The sequence below is a fragment of the Gracilinanus agilis genome, chromosome 1 (assembly GCF_016433145.1).
Source record: "Gracilinanus agilis isolate LMUSP501 chromosome 1, AgileGrace, whole genome shotgun sequence".
Classification (NCBI taxonomy): Eukaryota; Metazoa; Chordata; class Mammalia; order Didelphimorphia; family Didelphidae; genus Gracilinanus; species Gracilinanus agilis.
Window position 1 is genome coordinate 270,204,379 of NC_058130.1, and position 12,289 is coordinate 270,216,667.

Genomic DNA, 12,289 nt, shown 5'->3' on the forward strand with positions numbered 1-12,289 from the left:
AGGCAACCAGGAATAAGATCTATAATCTCTAGGGCCACCTAATCTAACCTCACTTTTACAGAAAAGGAGACTAAGGTGGATAAATGTGAACCCAAGTCCTAACACCAAAACCAATGTATAATATTCCTAATGTGAAGAGAAATAATGTATTTCTTATTAAAATATATTATAATAAATATAATTTTACTTTACCCTTACTGCTTTTCTACCTTGGAACTGATATAGTATGGATTCTAAAATAGAAGATTAAAAAAAAGAGGTAACAGGGACAATTTTTTTTTCTCAGCAGACACATACACAGGGATTAGAGGAGCAAAAGTGAGGGGAAGCTGCCCATCACCTACTGTGGAAGGTTAAAGCTGGTTAAGATGTTCCATCACCCTCCTGCGATGATGGAACACTGCACAAGGATGAATTGTCACTCATACCAAGGAGCTAGACATAAAGACAGTGGGGAATCCTAGCTGGATGTCTTGAACAGGAAGTGCCTGGTAATCAGTCATTCAAGGGCTGGGCTGAATTCATACTCTGCGTCATTACTCTGGTCTCATTCTGGGAGATGAGACGTATCCAGGATATATCCTATACAGAGAACTTGCACTTGGGGTCTGGTTTCTGGAGGTTCTGAGTACCTGGTGGCACAGGTCCTTTAAACACCAATGTCTCCCAATGAAAATAACATATCTTATCAGTTATAGACTTACAAATCTAAATCTACAAAGTGGCAAAAATTTCATCCAAATGCACAAATTATAACAATTTAGTGTTTGGTTATTCTTTTGTGGATTATCTGGTCTCAGGTTATAGAATTATGGGGAATATAGAATATAGAACTTCAGGGAATCTTAGAGATCACCTATTCTAATCTCTCCTTTTTTCAGATGAAGAGAAATTAAGTGTTTTGTCTAAGGTCACACAGGAAATAAGTGGCAGAATTTGGATTCAAACTTGGGTTCTCTAAATCAATGTTATCGTTTTTTTAAAGCCCTTACCTTCTATCTTAGAATCAATACTAAATATTGGTTCTAAGGCAGAAGAATAGTAAGGGCTATGCAATTGGGGTTAATGACTTGTCCAGAGTCACACAGGTAGAGAACATCTAAGACCAGATTTGAACCCCAGGTCCTCCCAACTCCAGGCCTGGCATTTTATCAACAATGCTACCCATTTGCCTTCCCTCCCTTTTTAAAAATCAATGCTATTTTCAGTGATCAACTCTGGTAATGCTTTTGTGAAGGAAGGAGGCTGAGGGAAGTAGCTCAATTATTTCAATTATTCTTCTTAATTTCTTCCCTTGTTATCCATGAAAATTCAAAAGCTAGCTATATATCCCTAAAGCTTGTTAGGATTACTTGAGGGACATAATTATTGTATTTGTATCCTCCAGGTCTAGCATAGTCTGGCACATATTAAGCATCTAATTGATGCTTGTTGATTTATTATTACTCTTATGAAGAGTACTCTGATTCCCTACCAAAGATTATTAAAAGATCAACAAAGGAGTCAATGAAGGATATGAGAGAAGTGTAATGCAAGGTTGCTAGCAGAAGCCTTTTGCTTCTGCAATTTCAAACTGCCACAGCCTGGCAGTTAGAGGTTTTAGAATCTTCAGAAAGACAGTTGGAGCCTGAGGCTATAAATAGTGGTAAAGTTCCAACTGCCAGGGCTTTTGCCTTCTGGCTTTCACTTTGCCTGGGGGCTTTTGCATTTTGGGCTTTGGCTTAGCCTGTTGGCTTTGGCCTTTTGGCCTGTGCTTATTTTGTCTGGGGGAAATTTGGACCTATATAATTTCTCTGGACCTCTTCCTGATCTCTCCATTACATCCCTGCTAATTTCCCTGAATTTCCCTTTGGGCCCTGGGAGGAAGGGTGGGCTTGGTGATTGGACATTGTGAGGTTTAGTTTCTGCAGGCAAGTAGGGCATCCTAAAACAAGTTACCCCTAATTTAGTGATTTGATAAATACTTTACTTCAAAGGCAGTCAGATCTTTCTGACTGGGGACTCTCTCAGCCTAATCCTCTCCTGTGACCCATCCTCCAACACCAGCCTTCTCCCTAGCAGCAGTTAGAAAACCTAAAACCTCTTTCCCTCTGATTAACCTGACATTAATAAATCCTCTTTGTTACCTATACAAGTCTCTGGTGAATCACTGTATCGAAGATTAAGACAAGGACTGAAGAGGGAAGGAATTACTTTGTTTTTATTTCTTGAAGGAACCACGGGCATCCATCTTGGCAGGAAGTACCTACCCGAGACTTCCTGCAGCCATCAGTTTCACTGGCAGGGAGGAGCCCTTTTGACTCCTCCCTCAAGAGACTCTTAGAAATTAACAGGAAAAGCCCTCCAGCCAGATATAAAACATTTCTAAATGGTCCCAAATCCTGTGGTACCTTTGAGGTACCTTCCCTGCCTGAAGGGTTCAGCCTATCTCCCCAGTATCCTCTGTCTCTAGCCTTGGTGAATAAGCCTGTTTAAGCTGCCCTCCTGTGTACTCCCTGTCATTCCCCTACCTTCTTATATACCACCTCATCCTTCCCTACACTCAGCTATCTCCTTCATTCCTCTTCCAAATCACCTCATCACCTTTATCCCTCTTCACTACCCAAATTGCCTGAGACCTGCCAGATTACCTACTTGTTTATAACAGAAGACAACTTATAATGACAGAATCTTGTTACAAAAATATATTCATTTTGGGATACTTAACTTTATAATGAAAAAAGTAATAATACTTGTAAGAAAAAAATTGATAGTAATGCAAAACTTTAATAATGTAAAAATGTTTGAGAGGAACCTATTTTCATTTTGTCTTAATAATTTCTTTGTCTTAATCTTGGTTCACAGAGTTTCAGAAGTCATGAAAAAGAAGAGGATGCCATTCTTGGTCAGACATGTGGGTGTAGGACAATCTCACTGTCCCATAATCTGTTCTTCAGTACCCCTGCCAGGGAGATAATCCAGGTCTGCAAGTCCTATGGAGACTGGATCTAGGAGAAAGTTGTTACATGTCTATCCAAAGCAAACTTAAAATGCTCTTGCCAATGCATAAACCATAGCCCTGGGAAAGCAGAATGGAATAAAGCTCCAAAGAAAATTCACAAACCTCATTCTTTGTTTCTTAGTTGCTACTCCCATCTCTGATCCCTTTTTTATTGATCATGAAAAATGGTGAGAATTGGCGGTGACAATAGCAACAGGCAATGAATCTTTTGAGCTACCTGTTTAGGAAACAAATTCGCCCAGAAGCAAGCCAGAAATATGGTACTAGGAAAACTCTGGACTGGAAATTCTAAACTCTGCCCAAATTAATGTCTCCTCCCCGCTCCCCCCCCCCACCAAGTGCTCAGAATGGTTCATCTGAAAGGCAGTGATACCAAGCAAGCAGAAGGGAAGTTTAGGGGCAGAGGGATGGGTCATTTTTTTTCTACTTAGTTTGTAGGCTGTCAGGAATATAGTCGGGTTATATAAGATGAGTTCAATAACACAAAATGTTGGAATTGGTAAAGAAGGAAGCTATTACAATCTCTCCACAGCTGACTCTTCAAAAAGCAGCACTTTATTGAGGAGTAATTGGACAAACAGGACCCACTGGCTAGAGGCAAGCTAATTGCACTCTAACCAGCCAATCCAGGAAATAAGGTTTCATAACAACAGTGTCACATACAAAGGTTTCTTCCAGTCCACTGTCTTCCAACAAGGCTGATCTGACCATTTTCTTCTCTGCTTCCTCTCATCCACAAAGCTTTTTGCTTCACCTATTTGAGCCAATTATTCACAGGTTTTCTAGGTCATCATACAAATACGACATTCCCTGACCAATCCCTTTGTGTCAGGGCTTCTGAACCAAAAGTGTTATATTCTCCCCAACCAAACAGTAAAGAAGAGACAGACCAAAGCTCTGAATAACATGGAAAAACAATTATAACACTCATTTGGTTCAACGACACTCACATCTTAATAGCATTTTACATTTTAATACAGCTCGTCATTCCCATGCATTAAAATCTTTAAAATAGTGTCCTACAGTATTCAAATGAATCTAGATTTCAGGATCCCATTCTATGTACTCAATCTTATCTTTCATTGATCCAGGTAGACTAGTCTCACCACTAGAGAAAATGTTCCCTCCTACCTTCACTCATGTGTGAAAGCTATTTTCTTCCCAGAGAACATCTTTCCCTCTTTTTTTCTCTGACTATCCAAACTATATCCATCCTTCAAAACTCAGCTCAAGATGCCCCTTCATGAAATCATCGAATTAGGTTCTAAGTTTTTATACTTGGATCTCCTGGGTCTAGCACATTGGTTGACACCTAGTAAGTAGTTACTAAATAAATGTCCATTGATCTGTAGATTGGTTAATCAAGTTTATTGTGTGTGTCTACATATGCATCTATAATATTTATATATTATATACTTATTATACTATATAGTATATTGTCATATATAATAATATAATTCTATAATAAATATTTAGAAGCAATACTATGTATTGGTTCTGTAATAATTATAATTTAAATTATGAGGCTGTTAGTAGCTTTTTTTTTTTTTAAACCTTTACCTTCCGTCTTGGAGCCAATGCTGTGTATTGGCTCCAAGGCAGAACAGTGGTAAGGGTAGGCAATGGGGGTCAAATGACTTGCCCAGGGTCACACAGCTGAGAAGTGTCTGAGGCCAGATTGTTAGTAGCTTTTTAGTGGCTTTATTACAGCAAAGTAGAGATAGTATAGATGGGGAAAGGGATTCCTTCAATTAAGTGAGCAGATCACAGAGCCAGAGACCCACATCTTAACCAAAGCAAAACTCAAGGTCCCAAAAAAGAGCCCTGCAGCGTAGGTCTCAGCCAAATTTATCTCCCAGGTCACTGTACGTCAAATGAGGACGTACTTAAAAGGATGCTGGGAATTTAGCTCAGGTGTAGCAAATTTTCCACCTCCATAGTTCCAAGGCCAAAGGGAGCAGTAAGAGGTAGGCAATGGGGATTAAGTGATCTGCCACGGGTCACATAGCCAGGATGTATATAAGGCCAAATTTGAACCCAACATCTCCTATCTCCAGGTCTGGTTCTCAATCTGCTGAGTCACCTAACTGCTCACCCCCCCGCCCCATGTAAATTTTTTTTTATCATCTACCTATATATGTTTTTGCTGATCAGTCATTTTTCCAATCATGTCTAACTCTTTGTGACCCTTATTTGGTTTGGCAGAGATATTGGAGTGGTTTGCTATTTCCTTCTCTGGCTCATTTTATAGACAAGGGAACCAAGGCAAAGAGGGTTAAATGACTTGCCTAGGGTCACACTGATAGCACATATCTGTGGCCAGATTTGAACTCAGGAAGATGAAACTTCCTGACTCCAGGACCTGGCACTCTATCCACTGCACCACCTAGCTGCTACCTATATATGGGTGGGTGGAAGCAGATATGTATGCAGATATATGTGGATATGTGTGTATATGCATGGACAAACACATATGTAAGCACATGCAAGTCTAGTCAAAAACTGACTAACAGGAGGGGACAAACTTTAAGGCATTTTGATGTGCTAGATGTACCTTTAGGACACACTAGCTGTGTGACTCTAGGCAAGTCACTTAATCCTCTTTGCCTCAGTTTCCCCATCTGTTAAATGAGCTGGACGACCGAAATGGAAAACTACTCCAGTATTTTTGCTAGGAAAATCCCAAGTGGGGTCATGAATTGAACACAATTGAAACAACCCAGGGTGTAGCTCTAGCCAAAATTAGCCTAAATCAAAGATAGAAGGCTCAGAACTTCTCTCATCTTTACTCAATAGCAGCACCAGGATTGAGGGCAAGAGCTTGATAGGTGTGATCTGTTTAGAAGACCCAACTCTCAGCAAACTTAGGAATCTGGAAAATTTTCTCACTGGACTCTCTTCTTCCCCCCCCCCCCTTTTAATACTCTTCCCCCTTACCTATGCAGGGAAATAATGCCTGTCCAGAACCCTGCTTCAGCTGTTCTAAGTATCTGACAAACTGAGTCCTGGCAGAGTGGCAACCAATAGTGACTCCAAAGGGATTCTATTACCCAGAGCCATCTGCATAGTATAGATGTAAATAGGAATGCATGTATGTGCATAAGGACACATATTTTTTAAGTTTTAATGGTGCCTTTTTTTTTAACCACATATACTCCCCATGGAAATATCCATATTTTAACAAAGGACAATTACTTTTAGCCTTCAAAAGCTAAGGATATCACTCTCTAATGGTATAAATTTGGCACTGTGGCAGTGAGGGAGGCTTTCTTAGCCTCCAACCATACCAAAGCGACCTATTCTACCCTCAAAAAGTTTATGATTGGGGGCAACTAGGTGGCTCAAGGGATTGAGAGCCAGGCCTAGAGAGGAGAGGTCCTGGCTTCACATCTGGATTCATCTACATCCTAGCTGTGTGACCCTGGACAAGTCACTTAGCCCCCATTGCCTAGCCCTTACAAGTCTTCTGCCTTGAAACCAATACTCAGACAGAAGATAAGAATTTTTTAAAGCATTTATGACCTAACTGGGAAGATAAAATTAATGCTCCCAAACAATTCAAGAACATAAGAACATTAGGACTAAATTCTATACTTTGTGGTCCAAACCACTAGTATTATAGGAATTCAGGGGAGAGACCAGTGCAGGCTAGATAATAAATCAGAAGGAAGTAGGTCCTGAAGGACATGTAGGATTTGATTAACCAAAGAGGAATAGTGAAGAATTCAGACTCTGCAACTTACTCTGTGTGACCTTGGACAAATTACTTCTCTTTATCAAGTCTCTGTTGCTTTATCTGTAAAATGAGGTCAGATTAAATGATCTCTAAGTCCTTCTAACTAAATCTAATGTTTCTACATGCCTTTCTGGGGCCATGACAAGACACTGAGCTCCTTCCATCTTTCAATATTGTCACTTTCAAATATTTCTTCCTTATTCTAACAGAACACACTGTCACAGATATCAAGGAAATTGCTTTGTGGTCTTCAAAGTGCCCCAGAGTCAACTTGGGCGTTCTCTCTCACTCCCCACTGAGGGCTCTGCTATTTTCAGCCGGCACAGACATGATATGGAAGAATACGAATGTCACAGAGTCATCTATTAAAACCAACATCTGGGAAGAACAGAAGAAAACTTTCAGATTTGCACTTTCTTAGCAACAAAGAAAATGATGAGCTCAGGGAAACCAGATCCTAATCTCCACCCCATTGGATGCCGAGTCCTACTGTGATAGAGAATGTTCTGTAACAGCACTTCGGACACGAGGGAATGTAGGAAGAACTCTGTGGGAAGAACTCAGCTCAACTATGTGGCACGGACTTGTTTTAACATAATTGTTATGCCTTGGTCAAAAGCTAGCTGTACTTGCATAATTACATAGAACAGTCTTGTTGAGGACCCCCTTAACTGGGCTGACTCATATAGGGGACTTCACACTCAGTTCTTCTGGGACACCAGGGAACCTACCCCCGCCCCCAGACTAATATTCCTTTGCTCCTTCCCTCCCTCTATTACTAGGGGAAAATTTTTTGAAATAGGAGAACATAGTTAATTAAAATCAGGACTGGTTCAATGCTTATCTTCTCCAGCAAAGAGCAACAATTTTTTGAAACACTCTGTACTTTTTTTGGTGCAGCACAATCCTCAAATGTCCAAACACTGTATCATGGTAGGAATGAAGAGAAAGAAACCTGAATTTCAGTGGTCCAAGGAAGAAATGAGAAAGAAAGAAAGTGAGCCCAAGGCAAAGCGGTGAAATTGAAAGGTATGGTAAAGCTGGAAGGGGCTCTTTTTAGATCTTCTAGTCCAAACTTCTCATTTTATAGGGGAGGATAAGGATATTCAGAGAGACCAAATAATTTGTCCTAAGGTCCCACAGTTAGTGGAACAGAAAAGACTAAAGTTCAGATCTTCCAATCCCAGTTCAGGGTTCTGAACCCAAGAGGATTTTGACTTCCTCAAAGACAAAAAGGCTCTGATAACTTCATTCAGAAAAATGTTTTAGATATTAATGTTATACCTTCATAATAATATTTACATTTTTAAAATAAAAGGCAGAGATTGAGGAATGCTTTACACAAAGGAAAGGTTCATCATTGGTGGAATTCTCAGCTTTAGCAGGAGAGAGAATTTTCAACAAGGAGTTCCTAGGAGAATGTCTGGTATCATACTATACTATCCTACCAACTTCTGAGATTTTCATTTTTGATGGTATTTGAAACTACAGAAGAATACTTTGTTCTTCCTATTCATGCACATTTGTTATCTTAATAATTCCAAAAGAAAAAACCACCAGGGGGCAGCTAAGCGGCTCAGTGGATTGAGAGCCAGGACTAGAGAAGGTCCTGGGTTCAAATCTGGACTCAGATACTTCCCAGCTATGTGATCCTGGACAATTCATTTGTCCCCAAGTGTGTAGCTTTTACCACTCTTCTGCCTTGGAACTAATATTTAGTATTGATTCTAAGATGGAAGGTAAAGGTTTAAAAATTAAAAAAAAAACTTTTTTAATTAAAAGAACTCCATCCTCTCTAACACATTTTTTGGACTATTCCCATGCCTTTAGCCACCAATTCTGAATTAGAAACTGATGTCCAGTAGGGCATAAACTATTTGATGTTCAAATTAGAAGAGCAGGTACCTTTGGACTAACTTTTGTCTTTGAGGAAGAGTCAAAATCCTTTTGTGTCCAGAACCCTTTACTGGGAATTGAAGGGTTTGAGTTTTAGTCTTTTCTGTTCCACTAACTTCAGAACCTTGGGGCAAATTATTTGGCCTCTCTGGATCTCCTTAACCTCTGCCTGTTTCCTGTCACATGCATTGGAGATAACAGTTCATAGACAAATGGATGCTGTTTTTGGAATCACATTATATTTTTTCCCTAAATTTATTTTTTTTCCTATTGCTTTTATATTTTTAATAGAATTGACCCTTTTCCCTTTTTCTCATTTCTTGTACTTAAAGTACATATAATCACTATTATTCTTTTTTATTTTTTGTAATGATATAAGTTTAATATATATATTTACTGTAATAGTAATGCTTACTCACAAGGCTTTAGACTTTGGGAACCTGCTACTTATTGTTAAATATTATGGGACTGTGATTAATGTTTCTGTCTGATTCCAGGAGAAGAGAACAGAAGAACCACTAAACAGTGCTAAGAAGGTACAAAGTCATAGAGATCGACCAACCAATTGGGATTGAAGAGAAATCTGCACAGTGCCAAGAAGCACAAGGTCAAACAAACCATACCAATCCAGGTAGATTGAGGAACTTCCATGCCAGTACTAAAGGACTTGAACTTAGTGTAAGACTTGAAGTTGCAACACTTAATATATGTTAAGACGTAGGACTCTTCATACTATACTGCCAGTCAAGTACCAAAGGTTGGCCATTATCCTGGCTCACCCTATCCCTGAGAGTGAAGGTAAATCAGACCAGGGAATGACACTCCCCTTGCACACATAAATCTGGTTCTCTTTTCTCTCTTATAGAATGGCAACTTCCTGTAGTCTTGGCTGCAAATGGATAAATGCAATATTCCTGCATTTTGTCCTACAGACTCGTGGGATAAAAATTACCTTACCCTAATACGAGGGCCTGTTATGAATTTATTTTTTGTTCAGAAGTTTTTATATGCATAGATTTTGATATTTTGATTCTGATTTTGATTCTGATTTCTGATTTTTTCTTCCTCCCAAAGTTTAATTTTTTTCTCCTATTTGTTTTTCTTTTTATGTTTTTGTTTTTTCTTTTTAATTGACTCATACAACTCCTTAACTCAACCATGTATCCTGAGCTTATCTGGGTGTTTCTTTTTTAAACACCCTCTTCAGGGAGGATTGTAGTTTTATAAAATCCAAGAATTAAAATTTTTTTTTCAAGAAAATTTTCAGGGAAAGAAGCTTGCTAACTCCTTAAATCCAGAGAATGAACTGTTTGCAGAAAGATGCCTGAAGAATCTATACTGCAACAAGAAGATCTAGAATGAACTTTGGGGATATATTGACTGAACTGATGGGGGTTGAACAATTATTTTGAATGTACATTTTTATGCCAAAAAAGGGACTGCCCCTAGTTGGTTTTTGTCAATGCGCATAGCAAAACATTGGTTTTGTTTCCTCACTCTTCCAATTCCCTCTTATCTCTAACTATTGTAGTTAGAAGACCTTTGTGTGTACATGATTATGTAAAGTGATCGCTTGGGGTGACTAGGCACCCAAGGATGATCAGGGGGGATTGTGTAAATGGAATGAGCTCACACTCATTCATCCTTTAGACTTTAGCCACCAGAAATAATGTCACCCCAGCCAACTTAGAAATAAGTGGGGAGGGGGAAGTCTGTGACCCACATGTGATAGTAAGTGAAAAATCAAAAACAAGTGACTGCCCCCTGGGCAGTCCAAAAGAGGGTTGAGGCTGCTGTTTGTCCACGTGAAACTGGAGGTGACAAAAACTGCTATCTTTTAAATATGATGGTAATTTCCTGTGTGGGGCTTTTGGCACTTTGAACTTGGTGTTGAAGGAGGTCGGGTGAGATCTCAGACTGCTTCTCCTTGAATTGTCACGTGGGTAAGTTAGGCTGACTCTTTCTCTTCCCTTGGCATTTCTGGAGGCTCTAGCCTCAAGGAGGCCTCTCTTCTTAGAGAAGGCCTTGTGGCTAGAAGCCTTGTTTAATTAAGCTCTGTGTCCCCTCTGCTGGGGCCTTAGAAGCCTACCTGGTCCAGGCCTCCCTTCCAGGCTTGAGTTTCTCTCTCTCATTTTCCTTACCTTCAACCTTCCTAATAGTAAATAAACCCACCATAAAAGTCATCCTGACTTGGTCCTCTTATTTGGAATTGAGTAATTGATCCCTGGCGACCAACTTTAATATCCAGTCCAACCATAATTTTCATTATTTCCATTTTTACCCCTTACATCTCCTCTATAAAAACAATATCCATTTAGCACATGATTAAGTTCTTACCCAAGGTCCAGCCTCTACCTTTAACTCCGAATAAATAGGACTTTTGTTGTTTAATTGTGTCCAACTCTTTGTAAACTCCTTTGTGGCTTTCTTGGCCAAGATACTGAAATGGTTTGCCATTTCCATTGCCAGCTCATTTTATAGATGAGAAACTGAGGCAAACAGTGTCAAGTGACTTGCCTAGTATGAGTTTGAGGCCAGATTTAAACTCAGGAAGATGAGTCTTCCTGACACTAGCCCCTATATTCTATCCACTCGGTCAACTACTTGCCTCTAAATAGTCAGGACTAGCCTCATACATAAGCAGAATAAATGATCACCTACATTGGAGAGGCTTACATCAGACGCATATCTTAAAATATCTCTCTACCAGCCTTAAACATTCTATTACTTCTACTTTGGATTAAGAAACTATGCTTCCTCTGTTAAATGTGGTATGTTGCACATTAATCCATTGGCCTCAATGAGCAGATTAGTCTGAATTCAGTTACCAAATTATATAGTTGTCATCTTATGTGGCTTTGAGGAAAATACTATAGTCAATGATCAGGTTCCATTAATGGAAGGAGAACAGTGCTAGATAGGCAGAATAAGGGTCTTGAGTACCTGGGGTGGGAACAGAGGGGAACAAAGATAGACAAGAAGCTAAGGGGCCCCCGAAACAAGTAATGCCCAGAAGAGGAGGAAGGTTGTAAGGGCTAGACTCACTCCAGGTAATGCAGAAAACCTGAATCACCTGGGAGCTAAGTTCAGGTCACCTTCTGTCTCCTGAGGGCTCATTTTTCTTAGGCTATAAGCAAAAGGATGGACTAAATGGTGATTTTGGAAGTTCTAATATTGGGTAGGAAAACTGTTCAGATACAAAAGAAAAAGATTAGGCAATGGGTGAGTGGATTATCTGTTTTTCCTTTGATTTTACAAATATTAACTCCTCAAAGACTGCCAGAGGGTTAGATTGAAACTAAGACTCCAAATGAAATTTTTGTTTTATCTATGGATTTTGTTTATCCATCTCTGGTCCTGTTAGCATAGACCATGGTCAGGGAAGTAAATGTGAGGAATACAAAGAAATTAGACTTTGATTTAAAGAAACTAAAGTTCAGGTCCTTGCTCTGCTACCAACTAGCTGGGTGACCTTGGAGAAGATAACTGTTCTCTTGTGTAGATCTTGGCTTCCTTCTCTGTAGAGCAAGGGGGCTGCACTAGGTGGCCCCCAAGGTCCTTCCAGCTCTTAGCTTCTAATTCACTCTCAGCCCCTGTAAGCATCTTTGATTCTCAAAGAGCATTATCCTCACAGTCTGGTGAAGAGCTCAGTCCAT

The 12,289-nt window shown here is 39.6% G+C and overlaps 1 protein-coding gene across 4 annotated transcripts in view; it reads right to left on the minus strand.

The window, feature by feature from the left end:
- The window catches only part of PEMT (phosphatidylethanolamine N-methyltransferase), a 194,442-nt gene that overhangs the window by 74,799 nt on the left and 107,354 nt on the right, over positions 1 to 12,289 (minus strand). The window lies entirely within an intron of this gene.